The sequence below is a fragment of the Gallinula chloropus genome (genome assembly GCF_964237585.1).
Source record: "Gallinula chloropus genome assembly, chromosome: 2".
Lineage (NCBI taxonomy): Eukaryota > Metazoa > Chordata > Aves > Gruiformes > Rallidae > Gallinula > Gallinula chloropus.
The window spans coordinates 46,070,622-46,095,079 of record NC_140086.1 but is presented as its reverse complement, the minus strand read 5'-3'; the positions used below and the strand labels follow the sequence as shown (position 1 = coordinate 46,095,079).

The following is a 24,458-nucleotide window of genomic DNA, read 5'->3' as shown; positions in this document are numbered from 1 at the left end:
CTGCTTGTGTTTACATAACTGATCTGATGGGATTCCTGTTGCTGGCCTATATATTAGTGCTCCAGCTCTCATTAGCTGTTTCTGAGATTTCCAGGCTTCCCTCTGTGTTCTTACTATATATTTTTTTCTTAAGAAAAAAATAAATTCCCCTCTTTCCCCAGGTTCTTCATCTGGAGGGCGGAATAAAGTGCATTTTATTTTAGAGCAGGAGGGTTTTTCAGTGGTGTGTGGGATGAATGAAAGGGGATTGTTCCTACCTTTGGCCCACCCGAACAGAGAATCTGTTTCACAGATTATTCCTCTTCCAGTTCTGAAGACAGCGTGTGGGTCACTCCATCCACATGCATGTCTGCCTGCACGCAGACCTTAGGCACTGGCCAAATTTCCACGAAAGGCCTGTGGTTGCCTGTCCAGGCAAATATAAATACATAACTTTTGTGGTATTTTTATGAAATAGCTTACTGGAAACTTTTTTCAGTCCAGTATATAATGTTGCAGTGAAACCAAGGTGCTGGGGTGAAGCAGGATAACAGAGCCATTTCCATAACAAAAATACTCTATTAATTTTGTAATTTCAGGAACAAGGACATTAATTTCAGGGGAAAGTTGTGACAAGACAAATGTTGGCGCTTCAATCTTTACTTTCACAGGTGTTTCAGTTATTCTTTCCAGGAACAGGCTGAAATGAGCTCTCTTCATTAGCAGTCTTTGCTACCTTTTGTATACTGGGTTAAAGCAGACATGAAGCCTTCAAACAGTAGAGGGTTCTTACCATTGTGGAGGAGAAGACCGTACCATGCTGGAGCAAAGGCTGCATTACCAATCTTTGTGGCTGGCATGTGGGGTGTTTGTGTATTTTATTTTCCTTCTGAGTTTGGCTTTCTAAGGGAACACAGTAATGCTGTGTTTGTTAGTCTAATGCTTCTGGACCAAGCCAGTAGTTCTGAACTCCTCAGACACCTCCTGCTGAATTTTAACACAGGGCAAGAAGTCTAAGCCATGCGGATTCTTCTTGATTCTCATCAAGTGGGATCCAAGATAGCACTCCCAATAAGGACAGGACAGGCAAAATTCCCCTCTTGAAGCAGCTCCCACGTGTGCTGGCCGAGCACGCACACAGCTCTGAACCAGCAGCATGACCCGCTTGCTGCTTCTTCCCCAAGTATGGAGAAGGTGCCAAAAGGGTTTGTGGGAGGGAGCAGGAGTACGTGGTTAGGACAGTCGTGGAGGCCTGGAGAAATGAAAAGGATTATTGTGGAGATGGTGGCACAGGTTGGTTGCATTAAAGGGAGCTGAAGGTGTAGGTGGGCACTTCTCATGTCCTGAGGGGTAGGAGTGGTTGTGAGAGTTTAGAGCAAACAGGGTTTACTGTCCTTGGGAGCAGGAAATAACAAAGGATTGTAAATCCTTAGAAAAACAATCTTCATTACATTCACTGCTTGCCAAGCAACTTTAATGAACTATAGCTGTCACTTCAAACCTTTCAAGTTCAGTGTTTTCAGGTAGAGGACCAATAATAGATGATACAGCTTTTTTATTTATCCAAGAGTGCTGTCAGGCCAGGAAAGGCTTTTCCAGGGCTCAGCGCTGTGTGGAATTAAGGGTTTTGTGTTAGAAAAATATTTTTCCTTTCAGTGTGGTAAAATGAAAACATTTAGCTACAAAAATTTGTTTCTTACAAAGTTCTCTGTTTTTATATATCAGAGATCTTAATTTTGCTGTCCAGTTTGGACATCAGACAAAAAAGAGTAGTCTTCTTCCTGGCTTTAGTGTTTGGATTAAACAGAAATCTGGTTGGAGTTGGACCTGATGATCTCTCAAGGTCCCTTCCAACCCCTATGATTCTATGAAATGGAAGCAGAATTGTTCTTGTTCTCTTAGGTATTTTTCAAGTAAACTGGAAAATGCATCTGGTAAATAATGGTTTTATTTTGCAGAGAACAAGGCAAGTGCACAGAGTTTCTTCTAAGTTGCTTAATTCTTCATACTTTGTTCTTGTGTACAAAAATAATGCCAAAGCCGTAATATCCTGGGTCTTGCAGATGTGATGTGCTTATATAGTATGATAAACACTGGGTTAAGCCATGAGTTTGGCCAAAAAACTCTACCAAACTATAAATACAAGATGTAGGAAAAAGGAAAGAAATGTTCAAAAGCAAATAATGGATTTTTTTCTTTGTTCAGTAAAATGACTTCAGTGAAAATAAATTTTTTTCCTGGAGCTTAGATCTATGACCATGGATGATCTCCCTTCTTCTCACATAGCTTGAGTCACAGAAACATAGAAATCAAGAACAGAAGAGCCAGCACAGAAAATCCTCTGTTGCTGCTCATGGAGTACGTACTGAGAGCGTTCCCCATGCACTTTATACATTCTGAGAATTCAAGCACTCTGAGTATGTTTTGCAAATAGAGGAGCCAACCCATCTGAACACTTCCAGTGGCTAAGCTTCCTCCTGTTATCCATTGAGCCTCCTGAAAACAGCAGCAGGATTAGAAAAGGCAAGGAGGGTGCTGGAATAAATTTCTTTGGAGCAGACTCCATGTTGGGGAACCAGGGCAGTGGTTTGCCCCACATGAACCCATCTCAGTCCTCCAGAGCATACACAGCCCACCGTGCCAGAGGCTGTGTCATGGGCACAGCAGGGCACTGGAGGGTGCTGCCAAGAGCCCCCCAAGCCTGCCAACTGTTTCCATCTCTTCCAGTAAAAAAGTAGGGAGGGGGGTGGAGGGGTGGGGAGGGGGGAGCTGTGTAGATGGAATAATGCCGAATAAAGTCAGCGTGCTGGATCCACTGTGACAGGCAGGAGCTGTGTTCCTACGATGCAGTGGTAGTCCCCGACTCTAAGCTCTCCAACGCGTGCTCAGATCATCTGCAGAGGTTAACGAGATCACTCCTGAGAGCAGGAAATACTCTTGAGGAAGACCCAGAAGGACTGAGCCCATAGGGTAGAAGACATTTCTTGTCCCAGAAAGCCCAAATGTTAAGACTGCCAAGACGAATGAATTTGACCCTGACAGACAAGGGAAGACAGAGAGCAAATTCTGTGCACATTAAAAATAGCGAAACATGAAGGGACAGACCATGCCTCTTAGGCACTGGGCTAAATTGGGAATGGGTAGGAAGTCACATGGCTCCAAATATGTTACCTATTTACACTTGTCACTGGTACCGAATTACTCTGCCCTCCTCTCCGCTCCCATGCCAGCTCCACTCCTGCTCCTCCACAAGAACACACTGTTAGTTAGCTTGGGTTCATATGTCTCAGATCTAATGCCACAGAGGTTCCTGATCTGTTACATTTGGTGATGGTTTTAAGCAACAGACCCGGCTGCGCTGTGGTAAAGCGCTCTCAGCTGCACACTGTGTGTGCCCGTTCACTTCGTCATTGCACAGCTGAGGAAACTGGACACCTGTCTTCTCTTTGGTTTATGTGATACAGGTTTTGGACATAGGACCTGACTGTCCCATTCATGGGAATGGGATCACACTGCCCATGGTGACACTTAAGGTTTCCTGGTAATCTCCAGCATCCTGTTTTCCAAAACCCCACCCCTCTCCTACTCTTAAGTTTATAAATAACCTCTTAAGAGACATGGGAAGCAAACACTCTAAGTGTTATTTTAGAGGATCCAAAACCCAATCTCTTTTTCCCTGCACATAGTAAGGGAAATACAAAAGTTTAGATAAAAGTGTGGATTTCCCTGCCTTTGTTTTACCCCACATTTAAGCACTCTCTAGAGGTATAGTGGAGTCCTAGAAACAGCACAGTCTTAATCCTTCCTGTTCATGACTGCACTTCTGAATCACCACATTTGTCCATCACACCTTCTTCCATGGGGAGCTTCTTCCTTCCTTCCTTGTTGCCCTAATTAAAAAGGAGCCCCTGGCCACAAAAGCATGGCTTTTCTTTGTTCTTTCTCTTTTGTTGCTCTGAACATCTGAAGCACTGCACTTTTTAAGACCTAATGTTAGCATTTGGTCTCTGCTTCTAGTGATTATCTGCCCTTCAGGTCTGATATCCTTACAAAACAACTGGAAAAAACCCCACCTGATTTAGGTATGATATTTTCATTGCATTATATGAAGTTGTTCCATTTGAATGGGAGACAAGTGTGACTCGGTGACTTTCTCTGCTCTGAGAGATTTGTAAACTGGCAGTGTTAAAAGTGGCTCTGCTGGAAAGCGGTGCCAGGCAGCCTTCCCGCAGTTCACTGCAGCTCCTAAAACTGGGCGACAGACACATTCCCTGAACCACTGCATCAGCAATTGAGAGCTTTAGGACCGGAGGCAAAGGAGAACTGAAGTGACTTCTTCCCTGTCTGGGACTGGGAGGAAGTTCATGGCATGTTTATCTCTTGCTGGAGTTTCTGAAGTGCTCTGGAAGGCAGGCATTAAACATACCGAGGCCTGGCTTTGCTAATAGTAACAAAGGTTAGTGATTCAAAATAAATCTTTTGACTTTTCAGGAGTCATCAGCTAGTTTATTCTTTAATATTTGTACGTTGCTGGCTCCAGGTTAAGAAGAGCTCTTGCCTTCTGGCCTGTGGATCAGATTATGAAAATGGCTGTGGAGCTACTGTTTTTATCAAAGTTTATATATTATATATACAAGACAGCATCATGATGGATAGGTAGCAGGAGATAAAGTGCAGGCTTACTCTATTCCTCTTAGTGGATGTGGGACAGCTGTGGATGTTGTCTATCTGGGCTTTAGTAAAGCCTTTGACACCATTTCCCACAGCACTCTCCTGGAGAAACTGGTTGCTCATAGCTTGGAACAGGCATACACATCACTGGGTGAAAATCTGTCTGTCAGTCCAGGCCCAAAGAGCTGTGGTGAATGGAGATAAATTCAGTTGGCAACTGGTCACAAGTGGTATTGTCCTGGACTCAGTGCTGGGGCCAGTTCTAGGTAATGTCTTTATCAGTGGTCCAGACAAGGGGATCGAGCGCACCCTTGGTAAGTTTTCAGATGACACCAAGTTGTGTGGGACTGTTGATCTGCTTGAGGGCAGGAAGGTTCTACAGAGGGATTGGGACAGGCTGGATCGATGGGCCGAGACCAATGGCCCCCTGTGCTCAGCACTGGTGAAGCCACACCTCAAGTGCTCTGTTCAGTTTTGGCCCCACACAACAAGATAGACATTGAGGTTCTGGGACGTGGCCAGAGAAGGACGACAAAGCTGGTGAAGGGTCTAGAGAACAAGTTTTATGAGGAGCAGCTGAGGGAACTGGAGTTATTTAGCCCGAAGAAGAGGCTGAGGGGAGACCTTACTGCTCTCTAGTGTTGGTAACTTCTCCCAAATAACAAGCAGTAGGACAAGGGGAAATGGCCTCAAGGTTTAGATTGGATAGTAGGAAGAATTTCTTCACTGAAAGAGTTGTCAGTCATTGGAACTGGCTGCCCAGGGAAGTGGTTGAGTCACCATCCCAGGAGGTATTGAAAAAGATGCTTAGGGGTGGTGCTTAGGGACATGGTTTAGTGGTGGACTTGAGTTGTTAGGTTCATGGTTGGACTTGAAGATCCTAAAGGTCTTTTCCAACAAAAAAAGATTCTATGAATCTGTGATTCATGGGCACTCCACTCGGGTGCAGCCCTTTGGATCACTCTTTTACCCCATTTTAGGCCTTTCTAAGTTTGAGCGGTTTCCTTTGGAAACGCTTGCTTACTTTTACTCCTAAATCAGTAGAGCTTCTCCACACCTGTGCTCTAAAAAGTGTAACGCCTCATCAAGTAGGGCATTGGGGAGGCATTTATAAAGCTGGTTTTTATCTTAAGTGATTCCAGGCACAGCTTGACCTTGCCCCTCCTGCCCTGCCCTGCGCTTGCTGCTTGCTTGGCTGCTTCCCTGGGTACGAATCCTGTTGGCAGCAGCTCAGACAAAGGCTGAGGACTGTAGATCAGCGACACTTACCACGTGGTTCCATTTGAACTGGTCGGACCGTCAGCTGGCATTTTCCAGTTTCAACAGCAAGCGTTCAGTAATTCACTCCCACCCGTGTCTGGGGTGGGGAGCCCTGGTGGCAAGCGGTATGCCACTGAATGCACACCTCCAAACCAAAACCAGGGCGGCTTCGGAAGGCTGGTATTAAGAGCCAGGGGGTTTGTGTCAACACAAATGACTCCTGAAGGCTCTGGTAGTGATACCGACTTTGTGGGTTACATGGAAGGATTTCCCCCTCCCACTTCGGTCACCTTAAATGCTGCGGTTCATCAGGAGTCTGGTTATTTCAGTCTGAGTTCTGAGCAGCATTGCAAGGCATGGTTACTGCAAGAGGCCACAGCTTTACCCTGGAGGATGTTCAGAGCTTTCTGTGTATGATCTGGTAATTGTATTTATATTTTTTTAATGCACCATTCCTCAGCAAAACCCTCTGCACAAGCAGAAGTGCTGAAAACATCCAAATACGAGTCTCGGTGGGAGCTTGCTGGGATGGAGAGGGTGAAATGCTTCTCGATACCTCCCTGGCCCCGGCCCTGGCACCCCTCAGGCTGGCAGCGCCCGGGGCACCCCTCAGAAAAGCCTGCCTTGCCCGCCCCTTTCCCACTGCGATTTAACCGGCGACTCGGGGATTCAGGCCCCGAGACTCTGCCTCACTGGGCACGGGCGGTAATTTCAGCACGGAACAGAAACAGGCCGAGCCGCAGCAGTTTTCCCCAGTCACGGTGCGGAGCTGCCGGCGGGATCCCGGCGCTGCGGCCGCTGGTGCCCGGCGGCGGCTCCGGCGCTGCGGCCGGGCTGGCGGGGAGGCGCTGGCAGCCTCCCTGCTGCGGGCAGCCGCGGCTGGAAAGCAGCGAAATCCCGCCTGCCAACCCAGCCCCCCTGTGTGTGTGTCTGTGTGTGTGCTGTGGCAGAGAGGAGAGGTGGGGATGGGGGAGTTGGGGGTGGAGTGGCAGGCTTGGGGGAGAGGGGAGGGAGGGAGGGAGGGAGGGGAGGAGAGAGGGAAGGAGGGAGGGAGAGGAGGGGAGGGGGCCCGGGTGCCTGCGATTGGTAAAGCTCCTCAAAGGCATCTGCCAGCAGGACTTCAGAGGAATGTGAAACCAAATCATTTACAAGTTAAAGATAGACGCAGAATACACAGCATCTTGAGCCAGGGTTTAAATTCATCCCTCTCTGCCTGGCTTCTTGCAAAGCTCTGCTGGTCAGCTTGCCTCTGTCTCCTCTAACGGCTCTAATATTCCCTTAAAAATAACATCCTTCTGGATTCTTTGGAATTACTAAAGTGGCAAAAGAGATCATGGTGCAGACCCTAGGGTAAGTAGGAAGCTTGCCTTTACATACGTTTGCTAGAGTGGCTGCTCAGGGCTTTGCCTCTGCTTTCGGATCACTCGGCAGTTCTCTAGGATGAGGTAGACATTCATGTGGTGCTTTCCCCGTGTGATTTATTCCCCCGTTCTACTCGTACGGATTATTCGAGCTTTATTCCTCAGTGGAGTGTTAACTCACAAGGTTACTTGTTTTGGTGTACCTTGGGGAGTCTTGAGCTTTAATAATCTTACTTTTGAGTGGTTTTTTTCCTCTCAGCTGCATTCTGTTCTATACCTTTGCTCTTCATTAGTGGGGTATGATGTTTGAAATGCTACATACTATTACAAAGTTGAAAACCAAATTGTTTTCTGTGTTAAAGAGGATGTAATCAATGTTTTTGCATGCTTGTTTGGCCATCGTTTCACTTACCTGCTATTTCCTAGTGTGTGAATTGGATCACAACACAGGGTTAATTAAATTTAACCTTTTGGTTTGTTTGTTCCCAAATAACCCTTTTATTCAGCATTTGGGTTTGATTTTTTTCAACCTTTTGACCCTTTTGTTTTCTCTGAACAAAGTCCTTCTATCAGTAATTAAAAAACGTGCACATCCCCCTAGGTACTCACTTTTAGATAGTGATTTTGTGAGTCATGAGAAGATTGAGGCTTTTGTGTTCTTCCTACAATTTACCAGGAGTGATTTCAGTATCTAGCAGGTACATCACTTCATCGATCAACGATATTTTCAGGCTCTTTCTCGAATATTTCTGGTGAAGTTGGTATGTTCCTATGACCAAAAAGACTTTGAAATATCAGCAGCTGAGTCAAAAGTTAGATCTAGTATTTGTTATATAGTAGGAACTTGTATTCTGAGAGCTTCATCCACGTCTGTGCTTTGAATGAGAATCACCTAAATGCCAGTGTCTTTTTTACCATTTATGTTGGGCACACACATTTTACACTCGTAGTAGAGGAGGTCCTAACTTTGGATTTGGTGGCATTTCACCCAAACATACTCAGAATTCCTGACGTGTGAGTACTGCCCATAATAACCGTAGGAAGTAGGTGCTGTCTGTGGATAACTGGAACGCCTGACATTTTTGGCTATCAGTCAGTGCCAAGGAGGCTCCCGTAGTGTTGGTCTGTGCCTTGCAAAATATATGTGGGACCAGGTGAACTAAAATAGAAACGTTCCCTCTCTTTGAAGGAAAGATGAGGCATCCAGTGTGTTTTGGTATCTTTCTTCCATGAGATTGAGCTCACCCCTGTTGAATTTTGCAAAACGTCTGGGTATATTTCAGTGAGCAAATCTGCTGTGAAGTGTTTTCTGTGTGGTTAGATGTATGGGGTGGACAAGAAAGAAATATGTAAGTTTTAAGGTAAATGTAGAAATAAACAACTGCGGTGGTCAGAAATGACATTCAAGCCAGCCCTGTTACAGTTCATACTAGTTGGGTGTTCTTTTCACTAGCTCAGACTAGCCAAACACTTTGATCCCATGCTAAAATTTCCAGGCCAATAGTTACTTGCATTAAGGTATCACTTTAATGTCTGGTTTTGGTGTTGAAGTAGAAGAACTTTGAGGCAAAATGTGCCAAGATGAGTGAAAACTTGCAGTGGGGCTCTTTTAAAGCTGTCTTTAGTTTCTGGCTCATGTGCAGGATCCTCTGCAGCTTCGGTCAGGTCGTGTGAGCTCCCAGATCCTCTCTGCAAACCTCAAGGGGTAGAAATACCTTTGTTTCTTTTCTGTGTGAGGTATCTAGATAGCCATTCCTCTGGCTAGGCATAGCCTCTGATAAGGCTTGGCACAATAGGCTTCTGTCCTCAGATGACGCAACAGCCTCCCCAGGGCTATGGTAAAAGGCGTGAGGGAGGGGAGGAATCCACAGATTTGGAAGTGGAGGTTCGCTGCACCTTTTATAAGCTTCCTAAACTGGAAAAATAGACTGACATTCAGAGGTGAGCAGAAAATAGAATTAATGTTCCATGGGAAATTCCTGAGTCAGTTCAAAATTAAATTGCATTTCCCTACCACAGTGAATTGCTTTTCAGAAGTTATAGTTCAGGAGCATGATGTTCCCATTTCATTATCTGAGACCCTTCTCCCATAATTAAATGTCCAAGGGGCACTGGAGAGCTTCGTCAGAAGGAAACCTGCTTTGTATTCTGGGAAGTAAAACAGCCTGAGGAACCTCGTTCCTGGAAGGGAATGAGCATCTGACCCAGGAAGAGGGAGTTCCCAGGGTAAGGGACTACAGTGTGGTATTGGATTGATTTTAAAAAACATATTCTGGTGTATCTTGAAATAATATCTTCCCATTGTCCTAACAATTAATGGAAAATCTTTCATAAACTGGTATTTTCCTGTAGAAAATGTTGATGTGTGTGCCCTAGTTTATATATTATTATAACATTGGCATATTTTCTGAAACAAAATCCTTGGCCAGCTGTTGGGGTGAATTTTGCACAGTTGGAGTGAAGAGGGTCCTGCATGTTTTCAGCCATGATGGTACCACACTGCAGTGCAATACTGCTGAGGCTCTTGGGTCCCCCAGTAACCTCAGCGGCCCTGTACTCCTCAGGTGACTGGGATTTGTTGGGAAGTGGGGAGAGAGGAAGGAGAGAGAGACACACATCTTCTTAAAGGCTCTTGTACCAAGGTGTTGCTGGGGGTGGTGACACCCTTTTCTCCTCTATCTCCTGGTCCCTCCCTCCCTTCTCCCAGGACCCCCACTTACCCCACGCAGGGGGAGATGGAGCAGTGCTGCTGGGACAGAGGAGTGGTTAGGAGGGGGTAGGAGGGTGAAAGCATGCCTGCCCTCAGCCTGTCTCTTGCTGCTGCAGAGAGGGGAGAGTTCATGGAGGCCCCGGTCTTCAGGGAGATAAAGCAGGGGAGAGATCATTGCTGAGGGGAGGACAGGCCTATAGCTGAAGCATTGGTTCCTCCTGGTTTTGGATATGGTGTGAGGGGATGAGGTGCTACTCTGATGCTGGTACAGTGTTCGTCACTAGTGCGTGCCACGTGTTCCTGCTCCGAGGAGCTGACTGTTGGGTGTCGCTTAGGAGCAAGCCCTACCTTGTCACAGTTAGTAACACGTCTGCTCTCAGAGCAGGCAGATCAGGGTCCCTCCCTTTCCCTTACCATGAAGCTGTGAGTGACTCTGTCACAAAGAGTTGAGAAATTCCATGCTTTCTGAGGTGAAAATGGGTTTGCAACATTTTTTTCCTTCGTGAATCCTACACTTCTTTCTTTGTAAACCCTGATGAAACCAGTGGCAGGGATGCACATATGGGTGTTACAATCCTTCCTTGTTAGACTTTGCAGTTATTGTATATGGTTCACATGTTCTTTCTTTCTGTCATGATCTTTTTTTTCCTTTGTAAATCTTTGTTTCTAGCCCCATCTTCAAGCTTTTCGCAGTTATTCTTCTGCCAAAAATAAGAAAATAGGAGTGTCATCGGGAATCACTTGGTAAAGAGCTTAAAGACAGCTTCCCCAAGGTTCCCTGAGAATATGTTGGCATTTTTCTGAGCTGAAAAGTAGCTAGAATGAGCTCACAGTTATATAATTTCCTTTGGGTCCTAATGAATCTGCTCCCGGCGATGGCAGCTAATTTGTTTTGGCAGAGTGTGACAGGCAATGGCTTATACAATGCACCACGCTGTAGGAAGCCTCAATTCTGTAATTTTGTCATTTCTGTAAACAAAAAAAAAAAGGAACCCCCAAAACACCCTGGACCAAACCAAATGAAATGACGATGGCCTGTGCAGCCATGTTATTCCCTGAGCCTGCGAGTGGAGATCCAGGGAAGTGGCCAGTCTGAGCCGTGTCGGACCTCCTGCACTTGCTATTGATTCTGGCTGCTGGTCTATGAAGGAGCAAAGCGTTTCCTGAGCTAATTATTACTGTATGAAGTGACTGTACCTGGAAACACAGTGATACTTCCCACTAATAGGATGCTTAAAAATGCATCTAATTGCAGCTGTGGTAGTTGAGAGAATGCCCAGTACCTAATAGTCTGGAGAAGACTGGCAGGGGGGCGGGATAATTACAGGAAACCAAGTTTGACTGTATCTTTCCTGTGTCTGGACCAACTGTATGACCTCTTGCCTCATTTGACTCTCAAACCTGACTTGGGGAGTACTCTCCCAGTAATACAGAGATAGACGAGCAGTGGAAATAAATATTCATCATTTATTAATTTATTTGTAGATGTGATGGTAGCTGTTTGCTGATCATAACCCTCCCTAGGGCAGTGGAGGGAAGTGAATCAGCTTCTGTGACTGTGGTCTTTGACAAGTCATGCAGGGGACTCGACGTATCCTTTCCTGAGAGCAGTGACAGTAGTACATGCCCAGTTCTGTGAAGTGTGCTGAGATCAAGGGATGAAAAGTGCTATCTAAGTCCTGCATTGTTATTTTCTTCTGTATCTTTTGTAAGGATAAGACTAGTCTGGTATAAACCACCTCCTTGTCTATTTGTAAGAACATTTGCTCTCAGTGGAACCTCAAAAAAAAAAAAAAAGAGAGAAAAATGAAGCAGGGATAGAGAAGTCTGTGAGTACACAGACTTTGAAAACAATTCAATGACAACTAGTGGCTAGTCCTTTTAAACTCTGTGAAAGGGAGCACAGGCAAAGCCCAGAAGAACATGCTTGGAGTGACGTTGTCCTTGAGTAGTCATTACCAAATAACAGCTGCAGACAGAACCATTTACTAATCTTATCTGTTCCTGCTACATTTTTTAAATACACAGTTAAATGAGAGTATATGCTTTCTAGTAATTACTACCTCTCCGGACCATGTTCATTCTTAATCCAACATTGTCCTTCAAACAAGATCAGGAAACACTTTAAATTCTTTCCAGATTTATAAAGCAATGGTAATTTAGCTATCCTGGTTCTGTACTGTCCCCTCGTGTGTGTGTGTGTGTGTCCCTTTTTTTTTAATATACAACTCATTTATATTGGATTAAGACAGCTACTGTATCATTTGTGTGATCTGGAAATACATCCATTCCAAACTCCTAGATCAGTCTTGTTTATCCCATCAGTTGAATTCAGGACCATTAACTTTACACCTGAAAAAAATTACTAAAATAAAAAATTATTACAAAGGCAATCAGCAATGATTTAAGCATTTTCTAACTCTTGAGTTGATAATTCTGAAACCTTCTCACTCTTTTAACATGGAGTCATAACTAATTTGTGTAACCAAAAGGTTTCTCACCTTCTTGAGAAATTAAGTTTAATCTAGGAGAGCTTGTCAGTCTTTTGCAGACTTAAGACCCAGGAAAAAAGGCACATCAGAGATCCAAGTTTGAAAGCATTTATCTTGGTATTTTTAATTGCTATTACAATTACAAATATTTCGCTTTTCTTTGAGTACCCACAAACAAAATGTTTCCAAACAGATCAAACAAAATGCAATGTGTTTTATGGTTTTATTTTTGCCTTTAAAAATTTGATCAATTTGCATGTCTTACTAGGGAAAATAAATCACAGCAGTTTAATGCAGGTACAAATCGTATTATGCTGGTACAGGAACGCAAGGAGAGCTGAGAGTCAGGCCATGTGCTCTGCCAGGCTATTCTATAAACAGGTCATGCTTTTCTTTTTTAAAAATCAACCAACAACACTTCTGAAAATGCCAACTATCACGTTACTTCCCCTACAACCTGTTCTGCATCCTGGCTTCCCAGGTCTCTCTTGCCACCCGCCAGGCCAATGGTAATGCTGGTCACAAAGTTGGATGTATTTTTGGCTGACGCGTTGAACACGTACTAACAGCAACCAGGGCAGGCTGGCAGTGCATCCAGAAGTGGTAATTTAGAGAAAGCCCTCGCTCCACCTCCTTAGTGTCTTAGTTAGGGAGGGGATTTCTGGAAAAGGCACATTTCCAAATACAGGATGTTGTGTGTGGCTTGCAAGAAGCCTCTTGAGTGTTATCTCCCACACATCCGTGTCAGCTCAAAAGAGAAGTCATCAGCCAGGTTCAGACCTTTGCTGGTGGAGCGACTGCTGACACTTGTAAGCTCTAAAGGTCCCTGTGAACCATCCTTGGATGTGGAAGAAATATGCCTTTTGCTAATAAATGCAGTGGCTGTTTGCTGATGGAGGCAGACAGGTGACAGTTGTACCTGCCTACCAGACTTAAAGAAGTTGTGTGAAAGCACAGAGGAATGAATGCTTCTCAGCAAAGGATTTTATTTAATTTTTAATATTTTTTTTTAGCACAGGTAAAGCCACTTATTTTCAATAACTTTAGCTTTTAGAAGTGCTGAAAATGCATCAATAATACATTAAGCTTAACTCTTAACACCTGGTGTGTAAAATTTCAGGTCAAGCATAAAACTTAGAAGAGCAACTGAAAAGCTGTAGGAAGTGGATGTAAGCAGAGGAAACATGCGGAAGTGATGGCAGCAAGGAGCAGTTATGTGAGTCTAGGGGACAGTAAATACAGTTTCAGAAAACATACAGCTAAATAAATAAATCAGGTATCCGATGGTTGGAAAGAATCCAAGCAAATATAAGTTCTTAATCTACATTAAATCTGGTGACGTGTTCCTAAGTAGAAGTGCTAGAGATGAAAGCCCTTTTTTTAAACAATAGTTTCCAGGCTTAGGTGAACTCTTTGTGGGACAGTGCATTCTCACTGGAAGGTGAATAGGTGTCTGCTGGGAGTCACGTACTCATACCTCAGCAGTGACTGGGACTAGATGGGCCTGGTCTTTGCTCTTAGGCTTTTTAATATCCACCCACATAGAAACGGTGTGTTCTGGACGAAAAAGGCATCAAGTAAGTGAATAGACTGATAATTTTTCAGGTCACTCACTTTTCCTGAAAGTGGAAAGAAATTCCTTGTGCAAAAAGCCTCAGATTTTATAAGGGTGGATGTAAAGTAGTAAGTAAGTCATCACTGTGTAATGTCCAGGAGGAGCCAAGCTTTGCCAGAAAGCAAGCCCAGGCCAGCCAGGTCTGCCTATACCTCTTTCACAGGTCATTAGCCCTGTCCTTTTTCTGTTGTACAGCACTGTAGATGACTGCTTGGGCTTGTATTAGGCATGACTACATATACTGACAGACTCAACACAAAGCAAGGAAATAAAGTTGGGTATCTCAGCCTTGAAGGAAGCAATCCTAGCTGTTTTTCCACCCTGCTCCTGGCAGATAGGGCAGAAGGGGAGAAGGTTATGCAAATACCAGCACCGTCCTTGCTGGATTTGCAGCATTTTTCACTGTGTGCTAATTAAGAACTACACACAACTGTGTGCCTTATGTGAGGTGGCATTGCAAGGGCATGCTCACTAGCCTCACCAGGCATGAGGAGGTGAGCACTGGTGGCATGTAGCTGCAGAGGGTTCACTGAGCTGTATGCTGGTAGGTCCTGAGACCACTCTAGTCTGGGGGACAACTGGTGAGACGGAGCTCTTCAGGAAAGGATAGGGGTTGCTGTGGATCTCTGGTCCAGAGGAATTCCCCAGGGGAAAAACCTGAAAGGTTTACATCGGTTGTGCCTAAAGAAGAGCAGTCTGCTGGGGAGCAGGTAGGAGACAGGCAGTTTTTTAAGCAGAGATAGCACGGAACAGGCTGTTGCAAAGAGGAGGCCAGAAATCTACTTCCTGTGCCATAGACAAAGAGAAACAGGTCTAGAGTGAAGCAGAAAAGAGGAGGTAAACCCTAGGAAATTGTTATGTATATTGCTAGGGGATGCAGAGTCTCATCACTGGAGGTGTTAGGCATGGCTTTAATAAACACGAGTGAAGTGTACCTGACTTTAACTCTCAGTGGGAGGTGGGTTACACAACTTTTCTACCCTCATGATTGGGAGATAGTGGTTATAGTACTGAACATGGAATTGTCTTCCTAATGAAGGACCTGCTTTCTGAATTCAGGTTGGAAAGATCTCTCTTGTAGAGTGGCGTGTGTTTTGCTGAGGTGCAGAAGCACTTAATCATCACATGATTTCCTCATTTTGAAATATTCCTTAGGTAAGTGGTTAAGGCATGAACAGCTGGCTTTGCATTTCAGCTCAGATATCATTGTCCTGAAATACTTGGGGACATCACTCTGTCAGCTGGCACTTGACAGTCCATCCTAAATTTGAAACACGTAATTGGATTCTTAGGATGAAATCTGAGTCCCCTTTGAAGTCACGGGTTTTTTGTAGGGTAAAAATTTCACAGTGAGGACAGAGTGTAACCTTTGCTATGGCAAACATTTGCTTGCAGAAGGGGCCTTTGGAGTGCTTGTGTGGGTGAGTGAGAGTTTACAACAGGCATGATGTGAGGTGAATTAATTACTTTTTACTTTTTTCAGATAATGTCAACAAAACTAATTTACACCATCTGTTCCAAACTAGAGAGAGGCAGTCAGTATAAAAGCAACACCCATTTTGGTTTTTAAAACTTCTTGTGATTAGGCTTTAGGCATTCTATAGTCTCTTTAGTGTAATGTGTTTTTTTTTCCTTTTTCTCTTTTGGGGAAAGCAGTTCTCACCCAAAATGTATTTTTATTGCTGATGGCCCTTAATTTTATTTTGTATACAGACAGCTGTAACTGCAAGTTAAATGTTTCTCCAGGTATTGGTTAATCCCTCCTGATGAAATGTGTGCAGAGGAGTCTCCATGTGCTATGAATTGGAAGAGTTCCACTGAAAATACTCCGTCTTTCTTTATACCGGTAGTAATTCAGAGCAAGTTCGCTGTTCTCAGTCTACCTACAGTAGATTTAGAGTAGTCAGAATTCCATCCTCCAAACGAGGTCTCACTGATGTAAGAAGCTCTACGAGAATCTCAAAGCCGAGAGTTAAGATTTTGTGCCTCATCATGTATTCTTGCATTGCTCATCCAGATTTCTCTGCGGGCTTTTCTTAGCTGTGCAGTGATGTGCCCTGTGCCAGAATTGTGTGCGAATACCTGAGGCTAGGGTAAGCACAAACCCCAAACTTCAGGGTCTCTAATATATCAGCTGTTAATAAGCTTACAATGGTGTTACAGCTAACACTAGAAGCATCATTAAATTGGAACGATTTGAAACTGCCATTAGCGGGAAGAGACAGAGGGAAACGGTTTCATCCTCACAACATCGTGTTTTCATTGACCTACTTACAGTAGGGAAGAAAATGTGTCCCTTCCCCTTACAGCAGACTAGGTTTGTTCAGCAATTTTATAATGCAGCCACACAAGAGAAGACTGGCTTTCCTACCCACTCCGGGAGGACTTGGAAAGGGTAGTAACATTATTTAACACACTAATACGTGTTGAGTTCCTGTCCAAGCTGGAGTGTTATTAATCTAGTCAATTTGGCAGGAAGTGCTTTGACTGAACCAAAAAAAAGCAGCAAAAAAAGAAGACTGATAATTCAGTGGTGCGAGGAGAGGGGCTGTGCCTGGGCTGACACACTGTGCAGAGGAGTCATTTATGGGCAGTCGTGTTTCCTTTTCTTCCCAGATGCAAAGCTGCTCCCATTCCAAAGACCCCCAGAGCGCCTACCTGCCATCCCTCGCAGGTGAGCATCTGCCCTTCGCATGTGGAGGGAATGGCTGCAGCCTGCTGTCGCTTCAGCAGGAGTTCCCTCCCATGCTTCCAGTTACTGAAATGCCTGAAGGGATGGTGCAGGGCCCTTCCCTGTTGGGGTGTGCAAACTCACACTGACACCGAGCCTCTAAAACAGTATGAGCGTGGGTGTGCAGTCTTTGGGAACACCAGGCTGGCAGTGGAGGAGTCCTGAACATCAGTGCATGGTATGGCACTGCCTCTGCACATCCAGCCCTCCTACCAAAGTCACTGAGCAGGGGGCCATGGCTGCGGGGCCCCCAACACCTGAAATACCTCAGGTACTCTTGCTTCTGTCCTGTGAGCAAACTGCATGGGACGCAGGTGTCCGGGTTACTCCAGCCATGGGGCACGGTGGTCCCGTGGCGTGAGCAGCACACGTGCCCACCTCCTCCTCAGGGCTTGTGCAGGCACTGTGTAACGTCTGCTGTCTTATGCCTGGGTTCATAAACCATCTTTATCTGAAAACGAACACCTGCAGCTAGTCCTTTCCAGGCCACTCAAGTCACATTCACCCGCAAGGTGTTGTTGGTAATTTAGTATTGTCAGAGGCATTAGTCACTGCCACAGTAGCTTAATAATGCACGGCAGGAGCCAGCTGGTAATTAACACATTAAAGATATCGTATACATTTTCCTCCAATATTTCATATGTAGCAAAAATAATTAGAAGCAAAGCACTTTGGGTGTTTAAATCTGTTATGTATATTTAAAATGTATTTAAACCATGCTGCCGTGTTAGGAAATCATTCACTCTTTTGAAGGTCAACTAGGAATAATTTTGCCTCGTCCCAGGATTCATAGATATGCACATGAGAGTTGTGAAACAGGGAGAAAGCCAGAGTCCTTTTTTTAACCCTTTCATTCTGCATTGTTTAATTTATTCATCCCAATGGCTGTCTTCTAGGCCTGTTTTTTTGGAGTGGCCTAACTTTGTAGGTCTTAGCTGCCCTCTTTTGCACTGAAGTCCCTTTCCTGTTGAATTGGAAGGTTATGTGCATGTGTACATGCTATGCAATCTGTTGGAAAGATGAAATCAGCTTTCAGTTGAAGCGAAGGAGAAGGAGAGCTAACACACATTGTATTAAACTGCTAAGCTGGGAAAGACATGACAGTATGAATCGGAGGTGGCGATGGGTTTCATTGTGTAGTGTAAGTAAAATGTCTTGGTGTGCCCAAGCTTGGTGTCTCCTTATTGTATCACCAGTGGGTGAACAGCAGTTTCAACGTAAGATGCTCTCAATTACCTGTGCGTGACGGTTGAGCGATAGCACACTTTGATATGCCTCCCTTCCACGCTGCTTCAGCCCAGTACTCCTTGATCCTCCTGCAGCCTGACTTCAGGACTCGGCTCTGAGTATCCCAAGCCTTTGACTCTGCTTTTTCTCTGGGGCAGGATCTGATCTGAGCACTCTGAGGCAGAAGAAGCAGGGAACAGAGCAAGCGATCGGAGGAGCATCATTTCTACGGGTAGGGTGCAGTTAACTGTCTTTGTGGGGAGTGCTTGGGTACTGGCAGTGGCTTTGAGAGATATGATTTATGTTTGGAACGTTTCTTCTTGGAGAGAAAAAAATACTGTTGAAAATATGAATGGGTGCTTTTTGATACAGAGTCTTTGTCAGACAGTGACAGAGTTTCTCTTCAAACTTTGAACTTGTGGTACAGATGGGAGCAGCAACTGTACAATGCAATGAATGGCAGAGAAGAATCTGCCCCATAATACCTTTGCTCTTCGCTACATTTATCCACCTCCACGTTGTTTGACAGAAGAGCACTGGGGATTTCAAAGAAAGTGTTTCTGAAGCTTATGAAAAAAAAAAGGAATTCCACGTGCAATTTCTGTTAAGATTTTTAGCCTCTTAGGGTCAGGCTCGGGTGTTTGGAGTGCTTCTTAAAACCTTTTGGTAATACTTCACGGAGGGTAGAGATAGGAAAGGGCTATGAAGTTATTCACACAATGCTGTTAACAGGGCAGACTTGTTTTGTGCACCCTGAATTCTCTTTTGTTGTTGGGGGTGGCTTTTGCTCGGGGGTTTTCTAGTAGTGCTTTGTACTGACTGTTGTCTCAGCAGAAAATCTTTACTGTTCTTACTGTATAAGAGTAGATCTTGAAACCCTGGGCAGCACTGAAGTCACATACTGTACAGACATGGGGAGAAAGCGATCCTGGTGACTGCACAAGGGATGGGTGAGAGCAAACATCCGAGAGGGCAGGCAGAAATACAGGAACAGGCCGCCCTTTACCCGCAGTCCCACAGCGGTGGTGAGAACAGCCCCCACATCTCCCAGCCTAGGCCCAAGCAGCACAGCAGGTACTTTTTGCAGTGCTGTCAATAACCCTGGCCCCTTTGCTGTCCAGGCCAGGGAGCCTGTTGAACACACCGTGGTTTCCTTTTTGCTGGTGCAGTGCAAGGGCACGGTGTGGGGATGGTCCCTCCTGGTTCTGCCGCTGGCATGCCATGGGTCGGCAGCTCGGCGTGCACACAGGCACCTGGCAGGGCTCCTGGCATCCCCAGCTGAGACCTAGCTGGTGAGTCGCTTGGGGATCTCACCCAGTGCCTGAGTGCACAGGCAGGGCCTCGCAGGACACCCAAGGATTATAAGGCACTTCAAATCCTGCTACAATCAGCATCAGAGAAAATCTTTCACATTTTCCATCCCCCTGCAGCCTTTCGTATACACAGACGGTGACAGAGACTTCCTAACGATTATGTCATTTTAACGGCTGTATTAACACTGCTACTAGGGTTTTATAATTATTTTTTAGCCGTGGGAGTTAATTCGGTTTATGACCTTCACACTTCAGATTTTAACGTGCCATTCCATCCCATGGAAAGCTAGATTGCTGTTGAGGGGAAGAAAAGAAAAATCTTGAGGGGGAGGGGGAAAAGGCACATTTTCTTTCTTCATTCTGATAGCACATATAATTGGGGAAGGTATGAGGTGTCTTTAATACCTGACACTACCTTGCGCTGACGCTTTCGAAATATTTGGACACAAGTCATCGAGCTTTCTGTTCACATGGGAATAAAGACAGACATTCAGCCTGAATCTCCTTAGTTGCCACTTTTCTCACATTACACTGCAGTTAGTATTTCTGCAAAGAGGCTATACACAAGTCTCAGAGCAATTTAAGCTGCAAAGGTATTTCTCTGTTCTCTAGCTTATTTTGGCAAAATAAGATTTCATATAGCTCTGGATTAAGGGAGCATTGTGATGTTTAGATATTGCCTTCAAAGCACTGCATTTCAGTACAATTGCTCAGAAATAAACTTTGTATGGGTAAAATATGTTACTTGCTGCAGTTCTTTTATTCTCAACAACTCTATAATTTTTATTCTGGCTGTATAATTTTCTGGGGAGAAAAAACCCAAACCTTTACTTCTGACATGTTTTATTCTGTGCTCATTGCCTCTATTGTTTAAGTCAGACTTAGGCTGTCCTCTTTGGCTTTTATTTTTTATTTGATATTGGGAAGCAATAAGCAAACTTGTGTGCTCTGTGATCAGCCTGACGGCCGAGTAATTCCACAAAGACTACTGCTCACCAGCTGATCACTGCACTTGCAATTTACTTTTACTAAGATAAATGCAAAAGCCCCAGAGCTGAACAATTTGTTTCTAGATGCAGATGGTTAAGCTGGAAGCCCATTTATTTTGTAGTTTTTAGCGCTGACAGGTGAGATTCGGAGCCCCCACCAGGGTTGCACGGGCAGTAGTAGAAGTGCTGCAGTCACTATGAGGAATTTTGCTTGAACCTGGGGTTGAGCTGCTGTTAGAGATGTTCTGTGCTCTGCTTACCACATGCTTACAGAAAGCCTTTCCTTTTATTTCAAGCAGCCAAGAAAAATGTCATTCCCAGCCGCTGCCTCAGTGTCTTCCCTCACTAACGTGAAACAACAGGTGACTAGGTCCTGATGTGCCATATCTGGCACATTTTGCAGTTGTTTTCTGCTTCTTCATAGTGCCAGGGTATGAACTTGAGGTCACTCCAGCTGCTCTGGCCGCCTCTCTGCTCACTGAAATAAAGACCGCCTGGTTTAGTCATTACTGTTTGCTGAGGCTGCTTCCACCAGCGTGTTTGCTCTGTGTATAGGATCCCAAACACTACGTGCAAAGATCTCTGTTGGCATCTTGCAGTCAGAGTTTCCCTGATGGCGGGAACCCCGGCATGTCTCTGTGTGTACTTCTGAAGCCAGCGGCTGTGGCGATAGCGTGTGAGCTTATCATCTGCTCAGCCTCTTCGTTTGCATGTAGCCTTATGCCTGTAATTGCCAGGATGAAAAATTCAGGCCATCCTGTTTAGAATCACAGGTGTTTGTTCAGTCCATTGTTAAAGCTGGTACCATTATTCATGCACGATTTTTGCTTCCGTGCAAGTTTGATTGTGCTTTGATCTTCTCCTGCAAGACCCGGCATACTTTTAAAAACCACTTCCACAGAAACTGTTATTTCACTGTAATTATAAAAGAATATGAATCACAAATGAAAATATTACCCCAGTAGATGTTCCTAGAAACAGGAGAGCACTTATATGCAATACAATACATTAATGATTTATAAGGAGTCAGCTATTAAAATGATTTTTTTAATACTGTACATCAAGTACAAAGATGATGTGAAAAAGCCTTTTCACTGAAGATGGTTTTGAAACTTTCTTAAGTTTCCATCATCACACTCTTGTCACAAATTCAGAAAGGAAGAGCTCAAATATGTTGGTTTGGGTGATTCCGTATTGAGGTGCCTCTAGAGTGTAAGAGTATATATATACATATATATATATGTGCATGTGTATATACACATACGTATGTATATGTATCTGTACACATATGGGACTGTGTATTTTGGGCCCATTGCTACAGGCTTTTGTCTCTAAGGGATGTCCACAGTGTACTTGGTGCTTCTTCATTTCAGCAGAGCTCACGGGCAAGGGGTTTTGTCTGCTTAGACACGTTCACGGTCAGGATCTGTGGTCATTGTAAGCTCATCTCTCAAACATAACTGATAAAACATAAACTGAACATAACTGATAAAGCTAGCTGAGCTATTGTTTCTTTACAGGACTTGATCCCTGCTTTGGCTTCAGACATAAATATTTCTAAATGTCAGCCATAACAAAAGAGAGAAAAGGAAGGAATGGAGAAGGGTCAGACCCAGGACATGTGTCTGCAGCAGCAACAGGAGCTCCCCTCTGTCCCTTCCCCTGGTTGGTGGGATGTGCTCCAATGCCCAGTGATGATACACAGCATGTTGGCAACTGCTGGAGCTCAGACCAGCTCTTTGTCACTTTAAATTCCCTTGTTGATGCAGGCAACAAATCAGAAAGGAGAGTTGGGTTGGGAAATTAATAGTCACATCCAGTAACTTCACAGGATTTTCCAAATATTGCAGGAAGGGACAAAAGCAGTGGGAGAGAACAGATTTAATGCTGGTAAATTATCTTCTTTTCTAAGCACTAAGGTTTGGTTAAAAGAGATTGCAGTTGTCGTAGGAAGAAAGGTCTGTATGATGGAACAGTTGGTTCCCACCTAAATCCCTTCTACTCTTCATAGTAGAAAATACAGCAGTTGTGATTCTTTTTGCAGTATTTAAAACGACTGGCATATTTAAATTGGAGTTTGTCTGGTGAGACTTTGCTAAAACTGACACACCAGCTTGATGATACCTTTACAATTTATTTTTAGCTCTGATGTAACCCTGAACCCTGTTGTTGGGAAAAAAAAAAAAGAAAAAGCAAATAACAAACAGGTGGCTAATGCTCTGTGCTTCCAGACTGATATGTAGTGATTCTTCTGTTTCTGCCTTTTCCATGACCTCTCTGTAGACCAAGGTGCGACCCATATGTGCCCTTCAGAGCCCCTCTGATTGACAATTGATGAGAGGAATGGCATTTCCTCTTTTTGCAGTCTTGAATAAACTGGATGCGTGTGGTTGGGAGGCAGGAAGGGGAGATCGTCTTTGATGGAGACCAATGTGAAGGTAACCCAAGACCACTTTGTAATTCAGCCTTCCTCATAGGGTCACACTCCAAAGGAGATGAGGCTGAATGTTAGGAAAGGAAACCCTCACTTTTCTGACACTCTTCAGCCCTCTGCCCTTGTGCCTTTTTGGGAAAGGACATCCCTCCATCCATCCATACATTCATTCATAATTTCATTCATATTTCATTCACGAAATAGCTGTTTCATGCTCTAGAAATATGTGTGATGGTGGACAGTGCACTGCACACATATGTTTTCCATAGCTTTAAATGAAATCCCACCATTTGCGTCCAATTGTGAGAGATGCTGAGAGCTGTAGCTCTGAATGAAGTCCATAGAATGTGTACATGGGAATCACTCTATTAAAGTGTATCTCTTTTTGCCAGGTTCCTCCTGTTTTGCTTTCAATGCCAGACCTCAGTACTTGCAGTTCAACTCTTTATTAAAAAATGAACTCCTTATCTTTTATCTCCTGTTTATTCCATGTTCCACTTGTAATTTATCCTTGGTTTATGCTGTCATATGCAATTCATGATCCAGAACAACAGTTCTTCTGACCCTATAGAAAATTGATGGATAGAGATGCTTGGAAAATCATCTCCACTGGAAATCTTATTAAAAGTAAAATTCAACTAGTTATTACAAAATTGACAGTCCGATTCATTCACCTGTCCAGGGCAGAATGGAAGGTCAAGTAAAATATGGACCCTTGGTGAAGAAGTGTCACTTCATATTAGTGTAACAGGCAGTCCAAAGATAGGATCACACATTACTACTGGTAAGAGGTGCAAAAAACCACTTACAAATTTAAAAGCAACATCCTGTGCAAGTAATATTATTGAGTAGGACGTTGGTATTATAATCTTCTAGATGACAGCTCTATCTGACCGTAATTCTTTGTGAAGTAAAGAGTTTCTGGTGTGCCAGGAGTTCTCTTGACCCAGTGTAAGAACTTTACAGCTTAACTTCATGACCTTAGGAAATTAAATGCATTATTGTGATTCTAAATCTAGTCTTTCCTTGCCTGAAGATACTAAAATTTCTGTAATACCCACTATTTATTATCCAGTGGACGCCGAAACATTCTAACAGTTTGCCTTTGCTTTGTAGCTGACACAGACATAACCACAGTGAAGTGGCTGAGAACATGTTCCAAGCTACTTGTTTGTCATTTTTAATTTTAGAGTTAGCAGAAGATAAAAAGTCAAGCTGTTAAACCTCCACCAGTTTTCATGTCATTGAGTTGTCCAGAGAACTGCAGAGCGTCTGTTCGGAGGTTGGCTCCTAGACGGGATCTTTTGTGCCCTATGCCTGTCGTTGCAGAAACATGCTAAATTTATCCCATGGATTAGGAAAGGAGATTCAGTGCGGAGATCTCCTCATAGTCCCAAAGACAGATCTGAGGAACAGTCCTCACCATACTGCCCCTGCATGGCACTGGAAATGCTCGTTTGCTACTTCAGAAGAGGGAATTTTGTTCTGCTCCTCTTTCCCTAAAGGTCGGTCTGTGCGAAAACTGCTCCAGGTTTCTTTTCTGCACACAAACAGAGTTGCCTGTTGCTTGTCCAGGTATCCTCTTTCTTGCATGTAATCTGAGCCCACATCTCAGGTTCCTTTTTTCATCTACCGAAATAATGGCTGTGATAATTTTATCTGGGCAGCCTGTGCGT

The 24,458-nt window shown here is 44.2% G+C and overlaps 1 protein-coding gene across 2 annotated transcripts in view; it reads left to right on the top strand.

The window, feature by feature from the left end:
• Window positions 1-7,207: 7,207 nt before the first annotated feature.
• DTNA (dystrobrevin alpha) overlaps window positions 7,208-24,458 on the top strand; it is a 183,513-nt gene continuing 166,262 nt past the window's right edge. For both annotated transcript variants that reach the window (XM_084260129.1, XM_084260128.1), the window contains exons 1-3: window positions 7,208-7,260; window positions 16,705-16,762; window positions 18,205-18,278. The gene's annotated coding sequence lies outside the window, so the exon portion shown is untranslated. The remainder of the gene's footprint in view (window positions 7,261-16,704; window positions 16,763-18,204; window positions 18,279-24,458) is intronic.